Source organism: Corapipo altera, unplaced genomic scaffold (assembly GCF_003945725.1).
Source record: "Corapipo altera isolate COAL_440 unplaced genomic scaffold, ASM394572v1 24, whole genome shotgun sequence".
In the NCBI taxonomy this organism is placed as follows: domain Eukaryota; kingdom Metazoa; phylum Chordata; class Aves; order Passeriformes; family Pipridae; genus Corapipo; species Corapipo altera.
In genome coordinates this window covers 5878603-5904899 of record NW_020884903.1, presented here as the reverse complement: position 1 = coordinate 5904899, position 26297 = coordinate 5878603, and the positions used below count along the sequence as shown (strand labels likewise).

General features: G+C 35.9%; 1 long non-coding RNA gene across 1 annotated transcript in view; it reads left to right on the top strand.

The window, feature by feature from the left end:
- LOC113950767 overlaps positions 1 to 22616 on the top strand; it is a 28341-nt gene extending 5725 nt beyond the window's left edge. Inside the window, exon 3 of the long non-coding RNA XR_003528874.1 lies at positions 22491 to 22616. This is a non-coding gene — a long non-coding RNA (uncharacterized LOC113950767). The remainder of the gene's footprint in view (positions 1 to 22490) is intronic.
- Positions 22617 to 26297: the final 3681 nt, after the last annotated feature.

Here is a 26297-nt window from a genome sequence, read left to right as displayed (position 1 = left end):
GGGCATACAGCTTATAAGAGAAAAAAATTCAACACAACTGTGGGATTCAGCAGGAGCTTAGACAGCACCGATGAAGACCAAACTTTCCAGTTCAATCACTGTGCTGCACAGTCCAGCAGCAACCGCCTCAAATTCAGCTTTTTCTCATAACACACTTAAATACTGCCAGAGCGAGTCTATGATAAAGTTATTCCTTCATCAGGAACTATATTGAAGAGTAATGGTTTCAAACTGAAAGAGAGGAAATTTAGGTTAGATATAGGGAAGAAATTCTTTACTGTGAGAGTGGTGAGGCAGTGGAACAGGTTTCCTAGAGAAGCTGTGGATGCTCCATCCCTAGCAAAGTTTGTTGGGGCTTTGAGCAAGCTGATCTAGTGAGAGGTGGGTGCCAACCTGTGGCATGGGGGTTGGAACTAGGTGATCTTTAAGGTCCCTTCCAACCCAAATAATTCTGATTTTATGATTGTATAGAAACCACATGAGTTATGAGGCATTGTATGCTAAAGACTAATCTTCAGTCGGCTATATAATTGGCAGAATAGGTGTTTTTGAGAACTAAAACTGAAAATATCAAGGTCTTATGAATCTAACAAGGAAGTCAGCATCCAAAAATGACAAGGAAGAAGAAAGAGGTTGTGCATGGACAAAATGGTAGTGATATAGCAGCTCAATGTATATTCTGGACAAAGAACAGTGAAAAAGCATTCTCTCATGGAAATAAAATGAGGTTTCATACCAAAGTATCATCATTCTACCTTTAAAAAATTGCCATACTCAAAGAAGCATAAACCTTCTTTGAAGATTTCATATCCAAGTGTAATTTTTCATTAAAAATTTCACCTATTAATAATCATCATTTTACACAATTTCAAAATAGCCAAAAAACCCAAAACATCCTAGAAACCCCCTTTTCAATATTAGAAATAAGTGAACCAGATGAGCCCTGCCCACACAAAGAAATTTGAAAAATCTTCATTACTACACAAATGTACACAGCATATTGAGAAAGCCTATGTTTGAGGAGCAAATTGTCCTGCTGGGAAGTAGCTGTACTAGACTTTGTAGCTTCTGTTACGGAATATGAATATGGTAAGCTATGGGATGTCTATTATTAGTGCCTCAGCACTTTGTAGGATTCCATGTTACATAGACATGATACGAACAGAAAACCCTGTGATAACGTTGGTAGCATGTGTCAAATGTTTTATATCATCAACATTCTCCTATAATGGGTATAATACACTATTCACATAATCTCACAGTGCATTATGCAATATAACCTTCCCATTATGTCAGCTGGTGATTCATCCATCTTATGTTACAGATAGTGGCAGCTGGTAAGAAATAAAGTACTAATGAACTTTCTCTAAACTGTTTGCGACCTGCAAAAACATGGTTGAACAAAAATAAGAATTTTTATTTATATATGAAAGGGAAAAAGTTGTGCATCACCACACCTGAGGGTTGACAAACTGCTTCTTGAAGTTAGTCTGTGGGTTTTAATATTTTTAATTCATAATGTGTGTCTTTAAATATTTTCTTTAGGTTTTTTTTTGGTTTATTATTTGTTTTTTTGTGATACTCTGCACCAAACTGAATTACCATAAGCCAGTTAAAATTACCTAATTTTATTTGCTTCAGAGAAGAATAAACACTAGAATATAAAGAAAGCAGTCAAAACCAGCCCTGATTTCTGTTGAAGTCATTGATACAAGTCCATTTAAGGAGAGGCTTGACCCACATAACATAAAGAGTATGCATTCTCCTAAAGCATGCACACCTTATTGGACTGCACCACAGTAGTGTGTACTAAACTATTAGAATATCAGTAATTTGTAGTAAAGATAGAACATCAATTAGAGTGATGGAACATGAGGAAAGGCTGAGAGAATGGGGTTTATTCAGCCTGGAAAAGAGAAGGCTTCAGACTGACCTAATTGCAGCCTTCCAGTACCTGAAGTGAGCTTATAAGGAAGGAGAGAGACTATTTACAAGGGCGTGTAGTGACAAGACAAGGGGGAATGACTTCAAACTATAAGAGAGTAGGTTTAGATTAGATATAAGGGAAAAAAAATTTAATCATGAGAGTGGTGAGTCACTGGAACAGGTTGTCCAGAGAAGTTGTGGATGCCCCATCCCTGGAGGTGTTCAAGACTAGGTTGGATGGGGCTTTGAGCAACCTGATCTAGTGAAAGCTGTCCCTGCCCATGGCAGAGGGGTTGGAACTAGATGATCTTTAAGGTCCTCCCAACCCAAACCATTCTATGATCCTATAGTTTCATCACTGTCACAGGAAGAATAATTTAGGAGAATGGTACATTAAATTGCTTACAGGGTGATACCTACTTACATTGCAGCGTACTTCAAGCTATTCTGTACAAACTTACTTGATACTGCTGACAGTGTGATAGGATTGGGATTGGCCCAGATGATCTCTTGAGGGTCCATCTGCTATTATTTCTAAGGTAATAAAGAAAGAGCAAATTTATTTATTTGATGTTTTCACAGATTGTTTTTTTGCTTTATGCTTAAACAAAAAACAAAAAAAACAAACCAACCAGACAACCAAAAAAACCCAACCCAAACCAAACCAAAAAAAACCAAAAAACCCCAACAAAACAACAACAACAACAACAACAAAACCACAAAAAAACCCCAGCAACAACAACAAAAAAATCCAAACAAACAAACCAAAAAATTAAAAAAATACCCTTTACTGCTCATGAAAATGTCAGTCTAGTCTCAGTGCTGGCTATAAGCTAGTCTGGACTGGTGCTGCACTGGTGTAGCCTCACTTTGAATATTGCATGTAATTTTGGTCAGTGCGATATAGAAAGTTATTAGGTTCTTAGAGAACGTCCAAGGGGGGCAACGAAGATTGTAAAGGATGTTGAGCAGAAGTTGTATAAGGGGCGGCTGAGGTCATTTGGCCTGTTCAACTTGGAGGAGACTGAGGGGAGATCTCATCGCAGTCTACAACTTCCTCATGGGGGGAAGAGGAGGGTCAGGCACGGATCTCTTCTCTGTGGTGACCAGCGACAGAACTCAAGGGAATGGCCTGAAGTTGTGTCAGGGGAGGTTTAGGTTGGATATTAGAAAAAGGTTTTTCACCCAGAGCATAGTCGGTTGCTGGAACAGGCTCCCCAGGGAAGTGATAGCAGCACCAAGCCTAATAGAGTTCTGGAGACACTCTCTGGCACATGATGTGACTCTTGGGGCTGGTCCTGTGCTGGGCCAGGAGCTGGACTCTATCATCCTCAGGAATCCCTTCCAACTCATCATATTCTGTGATTCTGTCATTCTATGATTCTGTGATGATTTCTGTTAGTTCTTGTTAAGCATCAACTCCATAAATTCTGTATTTAGCAACACATAATTAAATATAATTCTTCCTAGTGGTGTTACTTGCTTTCTCATATAACTGTCAACTTGTTTTCCAACATCAGCTATACATTAGGCAGTGTGCAATCATGACATAAACTAAACAGAAAAACATGAGAAAGCCAGTCTGATTACCTGAATTTACAGTCTTTGTGTTCTGGTAGACTCTTGCAGGTTATAGGATAGCTATATTTTCTGTAAATTTTCTATGGAAGTAATTTTGGCATTGCTTTGAAATCTGTATTAAATTTACTGTCTATACCAGACAAAATTCATATTAACACCTTTCTAAAGATACTTAGAATTTAACTGTTGGTATTACACCATATACTGAACTGTTCTTTAATTACTTTAAATGTTTGGAATTAAAAATTACATTTTTAATAGTCTTAGTTTTTTATTTTCTGGAATAAAAGCTGAAGTGTCTTCCTTACTTCATTGAATAATTAAAGTTTTCTGCTTCATGTCACCATGCACTTTGCTGTTGAAAGTTAACTTAGATCCTAAATAATTTTGGAAAAAAAATAGTATGACATTTGATTCTCCTTTACAATGAGAGTTATATATTTTACCTAAGATATCACATTGTTAATTTTTCTTTTGCATATACACAGAGAATATATCAACATTTGACAGGAAAGCTGCAAATCCTTATTGCTTAAAAAAATGTATATACTGACAAGTTTTTCAGCTGGCGTAAATCACTGCCTTCATGCAACCCATGCAGTTTCTGTGAGTGTTATCACCCAAACTACTTTTCCTAACCTTCTCTTGTTTTATCCCTGTATGGTATATGCATTAATATGAATTAAATACAGACCCTGAAAAAGAACCTGGTACAGCCAATTAGAAAAAAAGAGCACTAGAAATTGATCATGGTGTGTTTTGGATGAGGTAGTATAACAACTTTCCCTTCAAATCTCATTAGGAATTTCCTTTCTTCGGTCTGTTCTGTCTGCTTCTGCTCCTGCCAGTACAAAATGTCACACTCCTAAAGATGTGCAGCCATTTTAAAACTTTCTGTCACACGCCTTCAACTCAACACATCATGTTTTTTAAGATAACTATACTTCTCTTCCACTAATGATGGATTATACTTGTATCTGGTATAATGCTATTTTGGGTCACAAGCCTTTCTTTAAATCGAACATGCTTAAGCTGTAGGCAGAGTCAGGAAATGCATTTTATGCAAACATACCCTGAACTTGAATGCCAAGTCCTTCACAAATCTTCTCTTTGGTGCTCAGTATTACATTTATCAGTGTCCATGTTTAATATAAATATATAAATGTATAAAAATAATATATTAAAATTATGTTGTTAAAGAATATGCATAACATTTAAGAAATTCTTTAACAAAACTGAATTTCTCTTACTTCTGTGAATTCTCTTATTTTTATTTAGCTTTAAAAAAAATAAAAAATAAAAAAAAAATAGGGGAAAAAATCCAGTCAAGAAAAGAAAGACTTCTAATCTGTAATGGAAGAAAAAAATAAAAAGCTCTAATAATTATTTTTAAATCATATCAGTATACATATATATATGTATATATTTATTAATATATGTAAACACAGTTATTCCTCTGTAATTTCTTAGAGCTCTTCAGGTCCCATAACTATGGAGGAACTGTGGACTTGCCCAGATTAAAAAAAAGTAAAGTGCGGTAGGTAGAGAACATATAGCACAGAAGCTACTTTGAGCTAATTGACTATGTTCTTTATTTTAGTGTAAAAAAAATAGCGTATTTGTAAAACTAACTGACTTTAAAGTGATTTATTCAATATGTGCTTGATATTTCCACACTGGAAATGAGCCCCCATTAGCAATAACACATCAATTTAGCTGTACAGGCAAATTCTCTGAGGATATGTGAAATTAGGAGTTTAAATTATATGAGTTACTTATAAATTGAGGTCATGTACCCTATAAACAATGGGGAGTGAGCTTAAGTTTCTTCCTTCCACTAGATGTCTTAGGTTTCTACAGCTTTCCTCATCTTTTTGTTGCCACTATAGCATTGTCTATATTCTTTCTATATGTGCAATCTCTCCTTATATATATGTGCGTGTGTATGTTTATATATTCCTACTGAGTTTTGAGATTTTAGCTGCAACCATATGTGCTTAAATGAAGACGTATTTAAGTTGATGTATCCACTATTGTGTCAGTCAGGGAACTCCAGGAACACCTTTTTCTGGGAGAGATCACCTTCTATCTCAATCTGATGACAGCTGTTACTCCAGTTTCTTCAGTGTGTCAGATTTTTTATTTTAAAGATCCAGGGATAATTTTGTAAGCCAGTTACTCCTTTCTCCCCCACTGTTTCTTAGGCATTTCCTATTTTTTGAATTTTATTTTATTTTACTAAAATGAGGCTGTGACCACTCAAGTCTTATTCCAGGTACCAAACAGATTTCTGTAACATGACATCTTTTTGCAGTGGTAGCCAGCAGCAATGGTATTTTTCTGTTCAACAGAAGGTGTTCTAATGATACACAGCAGTAGCACTAGTCAGAGCCTAAGTGGCAGCCAATGTAGCATCAGTCCAGTCACTTTAAATTAAGTTTGGATGATGAATCCCTAGAACTGCAGAGCTTATGAGGCTGAGACACAGAGTTTATGTGATTACTTCTCTTTTATGTTTTTTCCCCTTTTCTATTACATTTGACTTTTTAAATCAAACCATGATATACATGGTTAACTTAAGGCTTCTAGATGGAAAGATGGAACTTAACTGGGATATAGAAAAGATACAAAAACATGTGGGAAAATTGAACTTACAAGCCTGAATGGGTAGTTGGTGGCTGAAACTCTGTTGTAAATGAAGATTCAGAACAGGAGCTACTCAGAGTTTCATTGCTACACAGAAAAAAACTTGTTTTGCCTAATGTTCAGTATCCTGGGAAAGAAACCTAAGAAAAATGAAGTTAATATCTTGTTCTTAAAGGAACAGTATTCTCTGTCACATCACTTTTATTTCTGCCAAACTTGTTAAAAATATGGTAGTCTTGTAGTAATTTTGGGAGAACTGAAAATATAATCACATTACTTCATTCAAAGAAGAACAAAAAACAGACCAACCTAACACAAAATATTTCTTTACCGTGATCATTTACTATGTTATAAAAACAGGTATAAAATACATCTGGAGCATAACCTACATCATGGTATATAAAATCTTACTTTGTGCTTCTACAGTACATTCAAAAAATCACCAAAAAGTCACAAAAGATATGTATATGCAGCACAGTTTTCTAGAGAACAGATATTTTTTCATCTCAATTTGCAAATTAAAACCTTCATGTCACAAAAGGATTTTGCTTCAACAGGAATAAAATTTGGATCTCTAGAAAACAGGCTTTACCAGCATAATTTTTTTGCTTGGATGTCTTTTCTTTTACTAGTGACATATTTTTAGGAGTCTATAATGGGTTACATTCTCACTGTATACCAGTGCATATATTTTCTGTTATTTAGATAAATACAGTTCATTTACAGGTGTTTTTTATTTAAATAACATTTTTCTGTGATATGTCTTTTTGCTTATAAAGGAAAAACAAACAAAATAAATCCTCTCATTTATAACTAGGTTTGTGCTATTGCCACTGTATTTGTACACAGAAGACAAATCATAGAATCATAGATTCTATGATGATTCTATGATTATCAGTGAGAGAACTCATATGGATCCTCCCAAAGATGTCATCCTGGCTTCTCAAATCATAAGATCATAGAATGTCAAGGAGTTGGAATGGACCTTGAAGATTATCTAGTCCCAAACCCCCGTGCCATGGGAAGGGGCACCTCCCACTAGACCAGGCTGCTCAAGGCCCCATCCACATGTATAGGTTGGGTAGAGAAGTAAGTGAGAGCAGCCGCACAGAGAAAGACTTGGGGATGATGGTTGATGAAAAACTCATGAGCCAACAGTGTGTGCTCACAGCCCAGAAAAACCAAACAGGTCCTGGGCTGCATCAACAGGACCATATACAGGAGGTCAAAGGAGTTGATTCTCCCTCTCTACTCTTCTCTTGTGAGACCCCACCTGGAGAACTGTGTGCAATTATGGTGCCTCCCAGCATAAGAAGGACATGGAAATGTCAGAGCAAGTCCAGAAGAGGCCATGAAGTTGATAAGAGGACTGGTGGACCTCCCTTACTAAGACAGGCTGAGAAAGTTGGGGCTGTTCAGCCTGGAGAAGAGAAGGTTGCGTGGGGACCTCATAGCAACCTTCCAATTTGAAGGGAGCCTACTACAGGGAAGCCCCAGAGGGACTCTCCATCAGGAATTGTAGTGATAGGACAAAGAGTAGCGGATACAAATTGAAAGAAGGGAAATTTGGGTTAAATATTAGGAAGACATTCTTTACTGTGAGGGTAGTGAAACACTACAACAGGTTGCTCAGGGGAGGTTGTAAATGCCCCAACCCTGGCAGTGTAAAATGGAAAACACAAACGAACTTAGGCTTCAAAAACCTTGCATAAAACTGTAATTGCCTCAGGATGAGGGATTAATAAATTTTGGAAATGTATATTTTCCACCAGATCAGTTCCTGATGAGTACTGTTAGTCAAAATAATAAGTAAAAAAATCTCACTGTTATTTACTTAAAACAAACATTTCCATTAAAATTCTAAGATCTCATGAGGAAGAAAATTATGGTACTATCTCTGTTATGGAGCTCTATTATGAGATTTATGTTATTCAGTCAGTTAAACAGGAAAAATGACCACGAATCATTCTTATGCAGTACAAGAAGTACAATTCTGTGTTATACTATTAAAAGTTCACAAGTCAATCATAGAATCAAATAATCATAGAATGATTTGAGTTGGAAGATAACTTAAAGATCATATAGTTCCAACTCCTCCATCTCAGGAGGGATGCCAACCCCTAGATCAGGTTACCCAGGGTCCTGTATCTTCAGGAAAAAAGTCTTTAGGAAAAGTTTCTGTAGTCATGCATTTGAGTCTGATATTTTCAACCTCTTTTGGAGATGATACAGTGTAAATGACTCCTATAATATAAACCTAAAACTACTTGAAGGTTTGATCAATTAAAAACAAAATTGGACTTCACAGTTTTTTATTTAACAGTTTTGACTTTATAATGTCTTTGTAGGGTCCTGGGCATATTATATGCAGACAAGCATCTACATTTACATGCGTACTTATAGTTGCCACACACTTCAGGAAGGAAGGTCAATTAAAAAATATCTCTGGGCTACAAAGTAATGTTAAGAATATACAAGTAATGAACATATAATAAATATTTCACTATTATCTTGTATTTTCAAATGATCAGTTTTCATTCAGGTTTCATTCAGATATAGGCTTTCATGTTTACTTTATCTGGTAAATGCCATGACTTAATGAGATATTTGTATTTCATTTTTATAATTCTCCAAATTAGTTGACACTGGAAGCATTTTTATAATACTCCATACGTCTACTCATTCTCTGTTTAGACCCTAATACAAATTGACAAGACCGAGAAAATAGTCCCACATATTATAAGAGACTAAAATTTCCAGTTAAAACTTTTTAAATTATTTAATATTATTTAAGTCTCAGAAAAAAAAATTCTCCAGTTTAATGTAAAAAAATGTGAAGTAAAATCCTGGGTTTATTTCTCTTGTCCTTTTCCACAATTCACTCTGAGAAAGTTTTGTGCATGTCTCTTGACTATCCAGAAATATTTTTCATTACTTTAAAATAATACTTGTTTAGTATTTGAACAAAGAATCTCAAAACAATCTTGTCTTAATATATTAGAACTGCAATAGAAAGATTTGAGTTCTTTTTTAATCAGGAAAAAACCCTGTAAAATAAAATTATATTCAAATTTTATCTGTATGTAACAGTAGGTATGCTCACATAAAGTAAAAAGTGATGTAGCCTACAGAGAAAACATCAGGTCTTCATTCAGCTCCAAAGCATATCATCAGTATAGCATAGCCAGAATTAAGGATATTAATTCAGAATCAGGGACATTAATGACCAATTATCAGCACTATAATACAGTCTTTTCCTCCATCCAGGAAACAGCTAGTAAAATTTTAAATTATTTTCTGCTTATTACTTGAATTGGATAGGTAGGCAATACAGCTAAGTGTACTCAGGTTAATGTTTTCGTAGTAAGTAGGATATATTTAAAGAGGGAGAACTTGCTATTGTACTTTCTGCAAAAGTTGCAGTTGTTACAGCTGTTGCTGCAGTTGAAACAACACAACCAAGAAGAATTATTTCAAGCTTTGAGCACATTTCTTATTTCTATTTGACATGGGCTCAATACTTTGTCATATATCACAGAAAATCTAGGTTATCAGCTTTAAAAAATAGCAAACAGTTTAAGGGACCCAGTGAAGCAATACAATGACTTACAATTGAAAATCTTCACAAACTTGTTTTGAAGGAAGAAAAAAGTCTCTATTCTTACTTTTTCCCCCATATTACCAGTGTTATCTTACTCAAATGCATATTCACTCTGCCTCTAGGGTGTTGGGTTTTTTCCCTTCTGCACATGAAAAAAATCAAAAGAAAGAATCCTTGCTTTCTGTTTTCTTAAACTAAATATAGATGTCTTTGAAATATTTGATTTTCATATCTGGTCTTCGGTAAAAAGATAGAAAAAATGCCAGTTATTTCAGTTCACGTGTATATGAATATTTATCCTTTAGAAGCATCTTACTTCAATAACTGGACCATGTCTTTCATGGTAGTATTTAAAAGGTAAACAGAAATGTCAGGTAGTAAAGACACAGTGTGTCTAAGGATATGAGGTGGCTGAAGAAACTTAGGTAACTAAGAGTAAAGGTGACTTCAATGTAGCCTTAGGTGACTCCAGGATATAAGGAGACCAAATCTAAAATAAAATGAAACCTTAAAGGCACCAAATTTCTTAAGCTGAAAAAAATCATAAATTATCAACAAATCTTTTAGGATTTGTTTTTTGGGTTTGGTAGGTGGGGCTTTTTTGTTTGTGTTTTATGGAATAAACTTTATGATTATTTACAAGGACTATTTCCTTTGCTAATTTCTTTAGTTAAATCTTATCACAGTCTGCCTTATGAAAGTGTAGTATCTCTTGTCAATTACTTTAGCATGTCACCAATTCTGTCTGCGGCACACAAATTTATCATAAGTAGTTTTGGATAGGGGCAGTGCCTCCTGTTCTGGAATTAACACGTTTTTGTGACACAGAAGTACTGTGTAAGATAGCCAGTCTTCTGGAATTGAAGGAGGGCATTCAGAGACGTTGTGGTCTACACTGCAAATGTGCTTAATCTTGCTGTTTCGGTGTAACTTTATATACTGAAAAAAGAACTTAAGGCACTATGTTTACTTTGGTAAAATCCTTAGGTTTTCTAAGTCAACAAGCTGTATGCATCATATGTAGTGTGAAAGCTACAGCTAGAAGTGATGAATGCTGATCAGGTTAGTGCTTTTCTATTGTATGAGACATACAGTGCATTAAATGAGTATTTTTATAATCTTTTAAAATTGTGTAAGTTATTTCCGAGTTCTTGTTAGGGCCTTTTTTTTTTTTTTTCATGAGTATCCAAACAAAATTACAGGCATTTATATTGAACACATGGATATCAAGGAAATTGGTTTCCATGGGAACCTTATCCACATGACAGTTTTCAAATGCTTTTCTGCTTTCCAGGTGACATTTCAGTAATTCTAACAGTATTAATATTGCAAGTAGACACGAAATATATGACATAAAATTATTTGTTTGCGTGCATGTGTGGACAGAACCTAAGCAAACAGCATATTGATTGAACAGCTTTTTCAGCTCTGTGACTGTGACAGTTTTTTTGGAAACTATTCCCAAATATCTCATTTTGGGACAAATCTGAATATCATTTGTTCTGCCTCTAAGTTTTAAGCACACATATACTTCTAGAAGATAGGAAATTAGTTTCAGCACAATGCATAATAAGTTTTATTACTATGGGATTTATTATTAAGGGATTGCTTCATTATGAAGCATTCACATCTGAAACCAATTTTCTTCCTGCAGGAGAAGGTTACATTAAGAGTGCTGCAGACTAACTGCAACATGGCAACAAAGCTGGAAATCTGTTCGGAAACGTGGCAATTGGTGAACCCTGCTGCCTTGATTAGCACATTAATTACAAAGCAGGTGTTAGCGGACTGTGTTAATGGGCTGTATAAAAGGTCAAGAGGGCTTTTTTCCTCATCAAATTATTGAATATTTATTTCACAACTCTTCTGATTTGACTGTGCCTGAGGAGGATGGTTATCTTCGTAAAGCAAAGCCACTTTTTCCTTTTTTCTCCCATCTCTTTCTTCTTCATTTTATTTGTGTCAGACAAGGGGTCATTTTGAGTCAAAGTATGTTGTAGTTTGTCAAAATGAAACTGTTTAGCAAAAACCAAGGATTAACATCCAAGGGGTACACGCTTTTGTGTTAAAATCCTACCAATGCATTTATCTGGCCTGAATGTACATCTCAGTGTGTTTCTTTGTAGCAAAGGAGACAATCCTGAGGTTATGAATACAATCTTTAATATTTTTTCATGAGGTAGATGCTTAACAAGTCTGCTATTTCTCTATCACTTTAGGGAAAATTATGTTTTTCAGATCAAAATATTGAAGTTAATGTCATCACTGGACAGGAGAAATATCTGCCTCTCCTTCCTCTTTGAGACTGGGAATGCACATCTGCTTCTGGTTTGAAGACAGTCACCTGTTTTTGAAGAAAAAGAGAAAACTATTTGAACAATCTATTTAAAGAAGAGTGACAAGGGCAGTGTTTGCTGGAAAATTAAGTTAGTAATCATCATTTATTGCTAATGTATAATGGACCAAATAATTCCACAGTACAGTAAAATATAGGGGAAAAAACAACACAGATATAGAAGATGGCAGTAATAAATGGAAGGAAAAGTTGAGGAGGTTTAACAGAGCCAGGAAAAAGTTACCAAATCACAAAAAAAAAAAAAGGCATTTTTTAAAACATATAATTACTTAGAACACAAGATTGATATTATCAGAGAACATCAATGATCTAAAATTAATAACTTCAAAAAAGCATTTTCAGAGTTAATTTCTTGATATTTCAGGAAATCAAACCTTTCTGGGATATGTACACTGTACAAAACTTTGCATAAATAGTGACAATGAGGTAATTAAAGTTATATCTGGGTTAGATATTTCCAACCTATCTTCATGGATGTAGGTGAGCAAATATATTTCTTCTGTTTGGGTCCCTTCATAGCACAAAAGCAGTGCTGTAATATTTTTTAAAATCTGAACCAATCTTCTCTAGCACTTTTTTAGTTCTATCATTTAATGAAATATTTATTGACCATTACTTACAGTTTCCTTACACAAAAGCTTACCTCCTGAGTCACAAACCATTCTGGTCTTCTCTTGAAAGACATAATATAAAGATTTTCTTTCTGTTCTCTAGACATAGCAGAATGCTCCACTAAGAAAAATGTTGTCTTTCTTCAGTGTGCTGGATGCTTGATGCTGTGTTCTTCAACAGAAATATTTACATAGGCTCAGATGTGAGATACATCTTCCAAGTCTTTGAAAGCTGCAGTTTGGTTTATGCTGAGGGTTGTTCCAGGTGAACGTACCCATTTTTGCCACTCACATTAGAATGTCATGTGTGAATGCAGAGTCCCATGCAGATTCCTATCAATGAAGAAGAAAAAGAACAGTATTTAAGAATAGTAAATAATTGTAGCTGCTTGTGCCTTGCATCTTGTCCGACTAGAATTTTATGTTGTGAGGCATCACTGTTATTGTACTAGTAATTTTCTTTTAAAACTTGTGCATTCAGGTTTCTTTTCTGAACTACTGTCTTTCTGAGAATAGTCTGAGGACAAAAAGATAAAAGTGCGAATAACTATCTCAATTTAATTACCTTGTTTTGAAAGGTGAGACATACTTCAAATTTAAGTAAAGGTGGTGGGACAAAAAGTAATTAAACTGCCTGAGGAGTTTTTTAGACTTCATGCTTTTCCAGATACACATTAGAAGTCTTTCCTTTTCTTAGAAAGGACAGTAAACTTGAACTGGAAATCAGATTAATTTAATCTGATTCCAGATTTCAGCCTTTTAAAGGAACACATAACCAGTCATGTAATATCTTCTTTTTTGGGGGGATTGATTTTCTTTTTTCAGTGTATACAGGCATCCATAACTTACATTCTCAGTGGCTATAAGAAATCTAATATCCGTTAATTGCAGCAAGAATTATCTTCCTAAATATTTATTGAGACTGAATGATATCTGATCAGATTTCTGTTTCCAATTGTTTTTCAATAGGCTTTTAAGTGATAAATCACATAAAACTTCTGTTCTGCAAAAGTCAAGATGCTATATGCAATCAACCCTTAATTTGATTCTAGAAAAGGTGACACTAGAAAACCAGCCATATAGTCTTGTGTAAAATCCAAATTTGGCTTTGTCATTGCGCATAAATTGTTTGTAGCAACTGTTGATTTATTTCAGAATTCCTATTTCTGTCACCTATTACATTTTAAGGGGAAAAAACACAACTTTTTTATTTATTTTAAAAGAAAATTCCAAAAAATTATAAATCTTATTTATTGTTTCCTAAGAGAAATACTTCAACTTTGCCTATATTTTTGTTAATTTCAGAGGAAGGATTAAGGATAATTACCATTTGGGGGCTGGGGAAAGAGGATCCAAGGACAGGGGTATACTTTTGTTGAGTGTCTGATGACTATAGAGGCAATCAAGTTGCCCTGGTCTTCTTCTGAATTCTAAGGAGCAAAGTAGGTTTTGAGTTCATAGAATCAGAATCAAAGAATCACAGAATGGTTGAGTTTGGGAGGGACCACTGGAGGTCATCTGCTCCAGACTCCCTGCTCAGGCAAGGGTACAAAATGCTGATTGCCCAGACAGACTAAGAATATCTCTGAGGAGGCTCCAGAACCCCTCTGGGTAGTCTGTTCCAGTGCTCAGTCATCATCCCAATGAAAGTATTACTTTACAGTACCCAAAATAGGACACTTTTATGTTGTTCACAAAAGGAAATTTTTCCCCTCACGCTAATTATGAAAGAAGCCTTGGGTCGTTAGAAACTAAAGGTAAACACTGAAAACTGTGTGTGAAGGAATTTAATTTTTGTCTATCACAAACATCCAAATAAGTGAGACTGCCATAACCAAATCCAGACCAAGTATGAGGACTAATAAAGATGCTTAAGCTTTGGCAAACTGTTATATAATCTTGCTGGTCCAACATGGTAGTCCTTAGAAATTTTCTTCTGAGAAAACAATCACAGATTATTTTCTCATACTGGACCATGCATAGCAGTTCTTAATGTACCATTACACAGTATATGGAATGCTGTTATTTTAGGAATTATATTACTCAAGAATAAGTTTTAAATGCTTGAGAGATCTGGTTATCAGTTAATCGGCTTTCTGGAATAGGAAGAACCTTTGTGACCTTAATGTTAAAATTTGCAGTTATAAGTCATCGGGGTGAATATTTCGTAGTGCTATGAACTATGTCTACAACAATAGAAAAAAAAAGGCAAATTTTTAAATTATTTGAAACATCACTATTTCAAATTATGCCTATAGCCACTGGGGACTGATGTGCTTCATTTTCCCAGTTTTGAATTGTTTAAAATTAAATTCAAATGGAAGTGTCATAGAACCACGGTCTTGTGGATCTTGGTACTATCAGGTTTGTCAAATGTACCATTCAAAGTTTGTCCAACAAATCTGTGTTTTGACTTTATTCCAAAATCAGCTAACATTCTTACAGTTACAGCTGTGGGTAGGAATGTGTGATGTGCAAAGCATATATGCTATTCTTATATTTGCACTTGTTTCTTTCTGCAAGGATTTCTAAAAAAAAATAGCTTTCAAAGCAACTATTTCCCCCAGTGCATTCTCTCTTGCTCTATCTTGCCTACCTTACTACCACTGCTTGGTACTGAGTGAGTCTTATCAAGGTCTCTTTGGTATCCATCAGCTCCAGTTTGATTGCATAGAAGCACTTGTTCTTTTTCAGTGCTGAATCAGGTCAACTGCAGAACATCAGCAGAGTGATTGTGTGATTGACAAGCCTGCCTTTGGGATACCAGCAGACATAAGAGTATATTGGTAGAGAAGGCTTCAATTAATTTGATATAGAAACAGGACAAGAACTGAGGAGCTATACAATCTTATTACATGCATCTTAAGAAATAACTAGATAAATATGTGCAATCTCAGAAGCAATCTTTGGAAATCAGTCTGACATAAATTATCTGTAAGAAATGTTGATCAGGGAAGGGTTTTGCTTCAAGCTCACTCCTACAGCATTTATCCCTGGTGGTTCATTTATGATGGTCTTAAAGAAAATGTTCAGACAAGGTTAAAACATGGACTGGAGTTACAGAGAAGTTGAATCCATTTTGGCACTTAGAGAGCAAGTTTGTTATTTAGTTTGATAGGTGAAAGAAGGCCAAGCCTGCACTAAACCAATCCCTAGTGCATTACGTAAACAACATTTCCATTTATGATCTAAGTTATCTACTAGCCCAGTAACTCTAATATCAAGGATGGGGCAAGCTTAAAAGTAGCTCTACAGTACTGAAGTAGGAAAGGTAATCACATGTTAATTTTAATTTTTGCACCAGATTGTAGACTAGTCAGAGCAGGTGGAACTATATGTTCAGGTATCTTTTAATTTTCTGAGAGATTTCTAAAATCCAGCCCTTTATTTCCTTTACAATTAGACTACAACTACTGAAATTAGCTTCAGACTCTACTATAATATGTCCATATAATCCTGCAATACAGGCAGACCTTTGCCTATCCTGACACAGTTTTCAGAATTCATTAAGTCTCATTTCATACACTGCAGTGATAGTGGCTGAACTTCAAGGTGAAAATAAGGATTCTGATATATACTGAGGTGTGTTAGTCTAAAAGGCAACTTTGTTTGAAATCATGTATCTTACATCTAATACACTAGTGTCTGTCTCTATGAAAACTGTGCATTGCTTCCATGAAGGGTATTGGTATTAAAACTTGGAAAATAATTAACAAGTTAATTGTTAATTAGCTAAGTGTGAATTGAGTGACTGAGATCACTGGCATCAACAGAAATACTTGAAAGAGCCTAATCTTCCTCTATTCTCCCAAAAAGGTATTTAAAATTGGAATAGACCTTTGCTTGAGTTTCAAATTAAGATTAGCACTGACTTCCTGTAGAGAAACTGGAAAAGACAGAACAGAGCTAGAAGTAAACCCTACAAATTCCTCAGACCAAACATCCCTCCTGAAGCTCATCACAGCTCTTTTACATAGTTACTGATAGGTGATTGCACCTCCTGTTTCCACAGATAAAACAGAATACCTCACAAAAGCTCAGAGGTTTACATTAAGCCAAACAGTAGCCAAAGACCTTCTGTCTTTGATGCAAACTTCTGTGACCCTTAACATGAATTTTGCACACTGTTCTGCAGGTACTTGCTTTCTTGGCATTGAACTTGGCATACTGATGCCCTGCCCAATGTCCTATTTGAGACACATCCAAAGTCCACTGAAATCTTTATTTTGACTAGAAAAATAACTTAAATTCTTAATTTTTTTTGTTTTGGAAGGGACCTTAAAGATCATCCAGTTGTAAACACCCTGCCATGGGCAGGGACACCTTCTGCTAGACCAGGTTCCTCAAAGCCCCATCCAACCTTGAACATCTTGGTGGATGGGGCCTTGAACACCTCCTGGGGTGGGGCATCCACAGCTTCTCTGGTCAACCTGTGTCCTGGGGGGCATCAGGCAAAATATCACCAGCCAATTGAGGGTGGTGATTGTCCCACTCTGCTCTGCACTGGTGTGGCCTCAAGTACTGTGTGCAGTTTCAGGCATCACAACATAAAAAAGACATTAAGCTATTGGAGACTGTCCAAAGGAGGGCCACAAGGATATTAAAGGGACTAGAGGGGAAGCCTTAGGAGGAGCAGCTGAGGCCGCTTGGTTTGTTCAGCCTGGAGAAGAGGAGAGTGAGGGGAAATGTCATTGCAGACTACAACATCCTTGTGAGGGGAAGCTCAGTGACAGGTACCAATCTCTTCACTCTCATGACCAGTGACAGGACTCAAGGAAATGACATGAAGCTGAGTCAGGGGAGGTTTAGGTTAGATATCAGCAAAAAGGTTTTTCACTCAGGGGGTGGCTGGGCACTGGAACAGGTTCCCCAGGACAGTGGTCACACTACCAAGCCTGTCTGAGTTCAAGAAGAGTTTGGACAACACACTCAAGCACATGATGGGATTCTTGGGGCGTCCTGTGCAGGATCAGGAGTTGAAGATCCTTATCACTCCCTTCCAACTCAGCATATTCTCTGATTATATGAATGTAGCCATTCTGTAAAACAAATGTCATTTTCACTGGGTAGCTGTGGATTCAAAAAACTTCTCAAACTTGATATATTTTGAAAAATTAAAATTTTTACTAGATTCAGAAATGCTGCTTGGCAGCTACCTTTCTATAGACATTTTTACATCACTCTTACTACTGTGTTGGGCAACCAGTCCAAGCACTCACCCACAATATATATGACAAACTTAGTATAGAGTACTTGTCTTCAGTGGTGAATGTCAGTATTCTTTTGACTTCAACACGCAATTATGACTTTGTTTTTTACCTGAATTCCATTTCATGTTCTGGTTTGAGCCTTTTTCATTTGTGCCATCTGCCTCTAGGCAGGTTTCAAAGTGGTCTGAGAATCATTTTTTCCTATGCTGCATTTGTTAATACATAAAAAATGTCTTCGTTAAGTGAACTTCATGCTTTGAATGTTTCAAGTTAATTAACTTGAAAAGAATAAACTTAAGTTTTTCAAAGACTTTTTACATTCTTAGTGAGTTCTTTGCAGCACAGGTTTTTTTGTCCTATGCTACTGAGAGTGGAGTCTGCTGAAAGCAGACTGAAAGAAAATTATTTTGACACCCTTGCTGAAAGAATTTTAAGATCCTTTTTGTCAGCTGCAATTATACTGTTGGATAAGGACTCTAAAACCAATGGTCTCATTAGTAAGTGTTTCGGTAAAAACTGCCATCCGTCGTGACAAGATATATTAGATGTTATAAATTCTCTTGCAGTCAATGATAGCTTTTGCATATATAAAAATATATTTTCCCCATGCATGCCAAAAATCTCTCACATTTTTGTTTAGATCATCACAAATTAAATTAGCAATTAGTTTAATTCTCAGAGATAATCTTTTTCATATGATTACATTGACAATGTGATTTCTGTAGGATTGAGTAAACTTCTTGACATGAATACCAAATACAGCTGCTCATGCATTTCATATCCATGCATAAAAATATATACCAAGTGCAGAACAATTTCTCTTATCTTTATATTACTTCGATTACTTTTACTTTTTATACTTTTGGCAGTATGAGTTGACTTGTGCTGACCCTCCATACATTCTGTTATCTGATCCACCTAGCCTCATGATCCCCTAAGACTGGTTTGTTTGAAATAATTTGATCTTATACCAATAACGTATCTTTGATGTAAACTAATTGCAAGAGATGATAAAGAATTTGTTGAAAAGGATGTGGAATAAATGTTGAGAGATTTGTACCCTTCTTAAAGTTACTTCGAGGAACAACAAACAGAGGTCAGAAAAAAGTGCAGCAATCTGCATTTTGAGGTCCCCACCATAGAAAACATGGAAAGTGCTGAACACTGTGAACTAAGAAGAACACCCTAGAATTTTTTTTTAATATGATTATTTAGCATGATACAAAAAAATCACTTAACACCTGGTGAGGCTGGCTCTTATAAGTTAATAAACAAATAACCTTGTCCAAACTTCCTCATCTTAAATCTGTGTGTGACTCAAAGTGAGTGCTATATTGCTGTACTTAGTCCTACTACAGTATGATTATTTGGAAATCTGCATTTAGAAACATTTGCTGATAAAAAATACAAGGTTGTAAACAGCATGAAATATACTCATTTGCCTTGAATGCACTCCAAATATCTTCACATAGATTAAACTAAGTACAGCAGTTGATGATAATCTGCACATTGTTTGCACATACATCTTATTCCTTGATCACACATTTTATCCACTGTTTGAATGTACCTACCAAAGAGAGGCTGTGTGACCCATGACTGTCCCAAAGTGGATTCATAGTAAAGATGATTAAAGCAGTATCTTGTTTCCTGGAGAGTCTTGCTGATGCCCTGTATGCACTGATAGTCATGGATAAAGAGAATTTGTCATCTTATCCCTTTTCATATGAAGATGAATCCCTAAATGCCCTAGCATGTAACATACGGCTGTCTAATGGTTTAATCTATTGCTTATCCTTAGTAGTGCTTCAGGAGAAAATGAACGCCAGCAATTGCAGGTGACCTACCTATAAAAGCCTCACGGGGCACATATTACCTGTCCTTGCCTGCTACCCTCTGTCAGTTGGTCAGCCTGTGTTGCTCCAGAACTTCTATAACCTAGATATGTTGTCACTGTAAATCACCCACAGACAACCTGGATAATGCCTGACTGGAAAACTGATGCAATCAATCCTAAAGTCTTGCCAATCCTGCACTGACTCTCAGAGGCTGTGCGCAGCAGAACTCCAAAGCAACAGATAAGAAAAGCTGGCAAGGGATGTGCTGTTTCTTTGCAGGAGTTTTCCTAAGAAAACTGCAAGGGTAACCACTCCATACTTGCATTGTTAGCACTTAGTTTAAACCTAATTTCCTAAAAGTACTCTCTTATCCATCTGGTTTGATGACATCATGACAGAGACTGAGGAAGATCTATAAACAGACCGAGATAGCAAAGACTGTCAAAACCCAGACAAAATATATAGTCTTGATAATGGAAAAGAAAAAAGTGAGGCTAGTAGGTAGAATGTTACTATTACATGTAGCAGAAGTTACCTCAATGTTGAGTTCATGTCAATTTCTTTTAATGAAAACCGCTAGCGCAGTTAAACATGGTGTTTGTGGTCTTGAAGGGTCTGGTTGAATATGCAGAGAGACATATGGGGCATACATCTAACCACCATAACCAAGAATTATGGTTTGCAAATGTAAACACTCTTCCATGATGGAAGAATAGACAACATCAATGCATACTCGAAATGCCCAGTCTGATTTGGCTTAATGAGCAGGGAAAACTCCCTGGGCTGGATATTTAAAGCAGTACACACACAGTTCCTGTGCTAAACTAAACCTCCAGTCTGTTTGGAATCCACATAACATTTGACATTGCTTATTAAAAACTTCACAGAGTGCGTTTTAGTGGACAGTCTTTTCCCTGGTTATGACAGCATCTGAGTTCATCAGTTGTTTTGTGTTGCTAAATTTATTTAAAGAAAACATGTCTGAAACTAGTATGTATTGAAGCTTGATGAAAAGAGAGTTAACATGATCATACTTTTTCCACAAGGTGTACTTCATTGTACATATAGTTTGAGAAAGTTTCCTGCTTAGATATATGTTACTTTGCTTTCAATTTCCTTTTTAGTTTTAAAAGATACATTACAAATTTATGTACCAATACATAACCTGGATACATAGTAAGTTTTCTTTTGCAACATGAATGATATGTATTTTTCTTTCACAGTCAGCTTACAAATTACAAGTTATGTCCCTTTTGGTGCAATCTTTTAACCATTGAATTCCTTTTACCTTCTTGTTCTCATTTGGAGTTTGTTGATCACAAGTTCCATAAGAGCATATCTGCTGAATGTGAATAAAACTGTGATTCTTATTCTGGATTAGAAGTCTCATTGTCTTCCAGTATATATTTTTCACTTCATTTGTGTTAAAAAACAATGTGTAAAAAATAACTACTTTAGGCACCTTGTCATCCACTATACCTCCTCTGATAACAATGCGAATTCCATCTTCATTGCAATGTTTTAAATGACATATCTGCATCTCATTGATTCTATTCATGCAAGACATCATTATTTATTTTTTTGATTCAAGCTCTTGTATTTCAATTTGGCCCCATCTTGAAGACTTAGAATACTGTACTGGTTGAGCTAATGCAGTTCTTTTTCCTTTCTTTTATTTTTTTTAACATAGTCAGTATGCAGTAGCAGAACTAATGTTAGTGAATCTTTAATATTTCACTCTTGTTCTGATTTTATACAACATGTAGAACTGGAATATGGCTAGACCAAGGGAGGTCCCAGAAGGACATTAGAGAAAACCCACATCCCTTGAAAATCCTGTTCTCGGAAAAGAAGTATTCTCCAGACAAAATAACTCTTCTTCTTGCCAGGAAAGAAGAGAGATCTTTGTTCATTGCCAGGAGAATGGGCTGCCCTTGATAAACTTCCTCTATATTACCTATGCATAAATAATAACCTGCTTTGATTTTGAATTTATTTCTTTTGTCAGACGACCTGTGGGATTTGCTTGTGAAAAACTGGTAATAATTAATATCTTCAATACTGATGTGTCATTTTGATTAATTTCCTTCCTTCTGTACTCAAGGGCTAATGTCATGCTTTCCATTTAGGGATGTGTTTTCCTTCCCACATTCTGCCCTCATGTAGCTTGTAGAAGCTGGATGGGTTTATAGTTATTACATCATGTTTGTTATTTCCAGAATCAAGATGTGTTTTCATTTCCTGGCAGGCCATTTTATGAGAATTGTCGAAATTCAAAATGTAATGGATCTTTTTCTTCCTCTACTTCCACACACCAAAACAAAATAATCTCCCTCTTAGTGAGTCTATTTCGCCATTTCCTTTTTCAATTCTAGAATGAACATGAATTTTCTGGTTTTGATATTCAAGGGTTTTTTTACTTAAACAAGTCCCAATGGCTTTTCTTATGATCAAAGCTATGAAATTCATTCTCCTGATTCAGCTTAGGACTCTTGTCAGCCTTAGATCCATTTTTCCTGTCTTGTCTGTTCAAACGTTTAAAAATAACTGTTTTTTTTAATTTAAATACATCAGACATTTTATGAAAAGAACCATCTTAGAAGTTTTGAGAATAGGTATTGAGAAACTAATAGCATTGAGGTAAATATCTCAAGGACACCTCTGCTGTCTTAATTTATATCTTTCCCTTATAATGTGGACAAACCTCTGAAATGCAATTTGCAGGCACTACATTCCTCGTAAGGTCACAAACCATCATGGTTTAACCCCAACCAGCAATTAAGACCCAGGAAGCCATTCAACCACTACCCCTGCCTCCAGTTGAATGGGAGAGAGAATCAGAAAACTAAACGTGAGAAAGATTGTATGTGGAAATAAAGGTAGTTTAATGGGATGGAAAAAGAAGACAATAATAATAACAACAATAATAATGATAAAATAATTAGAATATGACAACAAGTAATGCAAATGAAAACAGTTACTCACTACTCCCAGCCAGTTGCCAAGCAGTGCCTGCCTGGCCAGGTTTCCTCCCAGTTTACATACTGAGCATGGTGCTGTATAGTCTGGAATCTCCCTTTGGTCAGTTTAGGTCAGCTGGTCCTGGCTGTGTCTCCTCTCAACTTTTTGTGTCCCTCCATCCTTCTTGCTTAGTATGGCAACTCAACAACAACTAAAATATCTGTGTGTTATCAACATTATTCTCATGCTAAATCCAGAACACAAGACTACCAGCTACTAGGAAAAAATCAACTCTATCCCAGCTGAAACCAGGACACAGACTAACGCTGTCAAAATTGTTTCCTGTACTGTTACAAATTCTGAATTAGATCTTGCATTAAATGGGGTAACAAATTAATAAATTTCTCCAGTTTAGAGAAATGGTTATTAAATGCAAAGCTATGAGATTCTAAAATACAAATGCTATCACTACACTGTTTCTTGAGCAGATTTGTTAAGAAATTTTAATTTCATCCTGTTTCATAGGTCAAAACAACATGTTGTTGGAAATTAGGCATATGTTTACTTTTATGTAAATACTGATTTGATTAAGTATCCTTCATGAAGCAGCACGTTCCAGCAATTGGGTTTACCCCTACCCTCATTTTTTGGTCATTAGCTCAGGGTAAGAATCAGCTCTTATTACTCATGTATGTCTTTTTTTGTTTGCATCCAAAAAAGACCTGTGAAAAAGACTAAAACACATCTTAAAACCAGATCAAGCAGTTGTTTCTGCCTTTTCTCTACTGCTTTATGCATTTAACATTAAAAGAAAAAGGAAAATTTTACAAATTATATGTTTTCCTCCTCTTACATTAAGGCTATAGTTGTCAAGAGATAAGCTGAGAACTCCTAATAACATAGACTTTTCATGAAAAGCCTGTCAATTGTTTAATAGTGGTCATAAGTGATTATTATAATGACACCTCAAAATGTTATCAAAACCAATCACAAAACACTTCTCTTAGGTCAGGAGAAGTAACTAAATTGTTAAGTTACTAGTCATTAAGCTCAGTTACATTCCCGTTTCTTTGTACAGGGATAAAAATGGAGCATTTTGATGAAAAAGTCAATGTCAGAAACACCATCAAAGTTCATCTGCACCAGCGATATGCTTTTCCAGGGGCACCTTTTGGTTCTAAACAGCAGTTATGATGATGGTAATGATTCCAGTGCATCTCTGATTCGAAGATTACAGAAAGACTTGTGTTACAGGTAATAAACCTGTAGTTATTATTTGTTCCACACTCCCTATTAAATATTATGAGTACACATACTCAGTCAGAAGCACAGCAGAGAAAAATGTGTTATATCAGTCCTTGCAGTAGGGACTAGACTGGGGTAAGCATGCCTTAAAAGTTCTAGATACTATCTTTTCTAAACATCTGAATCCTTGGCAGCTGATGAAGTCAGAAGGCCAGGAACAATTGCAGGAAAAAAAGGAAAGCTTTTCACTTAAAGTTAGTATTCCCAGGGCAGAAATTAACCTCGAAAGGGGAAAGGGTAGCGTCCAGCATGCACACAGATTGCTGAAGATCTCACTTTAGCATTTGAGATCTACAAATAGGACCTGTCTGTGCTTAAAACTTACTGCTTACAAAGGGGAAAATGTGATTTTTGGGAGCAAATATGAGAGGTCTGGTGTAGTGAAGATTTAGCACCTCTCTGAAAAGCATTAAATCCCAGTCACAGTAATCATAGAAATAGATGCTTAAAAATCTACCTCTGTTCACAGTTTAGTTAGTATCAGTGCAGAAAATGAGAATAATACACCAACCCTTGATTCTGTGTGAAGGGCAAGCACAATCTAAACTTCCACTTAAGGAACAGACTTTCCTCTACCTGTTCCATGAAGAGGTTTTGGGTGGAGCCACCCCACTTACCAACTTGATTTGTTACTGTTGGGTTCCAGCCACCAGAGGATCGTTAAATCGTACAATGGAGCATCGCAGTGCCCTTCTGGGAACTGCATAAGGTCATGTCACATCCGAGAATATAGGACTGAAGGGAATACGAAATTTGTGCTTCTTATGAGGTTTCAGGCTGCATTGCGTAAGTATAACTTGAGTTGAATATGAGTCCTTATCAAAACGGATATCTAACATTCTAGTATGAAAATGCAGGGGCCTTCATATGAGACTACAGGTTTTTTAGAACCAGTGCACATGTGGATAGAGCTATATATCATCTACATCATACATATTTTTTCAGACACACACATCAATACACATATACATATGCATCAATATGAACAAAGAAATGTAATAATGATGTACATATAATGTAAATATTTACACATATACATTTTATGCTGTGAGAAATGGCTGTGTTGGCTAAAATGCCTCTTTGGAGATATGGTTTTTGGAATAGATATTTTGCCACATAAAACTTCAACTAGGATAATTATAATGCATTTCAATATCAAGGCAAAGCATACATCAAGATACTTTACAGTTTTGCTTTTAAAAAATCTCCTGAAAACTCTCATACGTACAACTGGCTTTTAAGATATATGAATGTGTTTAAAAAGCTGTGTTTCATTATTGAAAATGTTGTTGGTAATTCATGGCCCTTAGCAGCTCACACATATTCATCCTGGCAAACCTAAGTGTTCTCAATATTGTTTGTCAGCTACGAAGGGATCTAAATTAAACAAAATGTACAGGTAACATAACATGAGCATTAGGGACTGTGGAGATTTTTTTTATGTTTCATGAATGTTTCAGTGTTTCTTCGACCTCTAGATAAGTTAGGTATCAAAATTAAATTACCCCACTGAGTTATACTGTGAAAAAAAAGTTGAGAAAAAATGTGTGACACATTTTATCTTTATCTTATCATATTTATATGGGGAATGCCCACATTCTCCTTTTGGAACCTCCAGGGGGGACTTGTGACAGCAAAGTAGCTTCCATTGTAAGTGGAGGGCAGATTCAGAATCCCTTGATGAAACTGAATTGCCCAAGTCTATGGAGCCTGATGACATGCATCCCATGGTGTTGAGGGAGCTGGCTAATGTTGTTGCCCAGATACTCTCTATTGTATTTGAAAAGTCATGTTAGTCAGGGGAAGTCCTTGTTGACTGGAAAAAGGGAAACAACAATCTGATTTTTAAAAAGGAAAGAAAGGAAGCCCCAGCAAACAAACCAGTTAGCCTCACCACTGCACCTGGGAAAATCATGGAGCAGACCACCATGGAAACAGCATTAAGGCACGTGCAAGATAAGGAGGTGGTCCATGACAGCCAGCATGGCTTTACTAAGGGCAAATCATATCTGACCAGTCTGGTGCCCTTCTATGATGGAACGATTGCAATGATCAACAACAGAAGATTGACTGATGTCATCTATCTAGATTTCTGTAAGGTCTTTAATACAATCCCAATAGTCATCCTTATCTCTAGATTGGAGAGACATAGATTTGAAGGGTGGACTATTCAATGGATAAGGAATTAGCTGGATGCAGCCAGAGATCTGTGGCCAATGGCTCTATGTCCAGGTGGAGGCTGGTGACAAGTTGTATCCCTCAGGA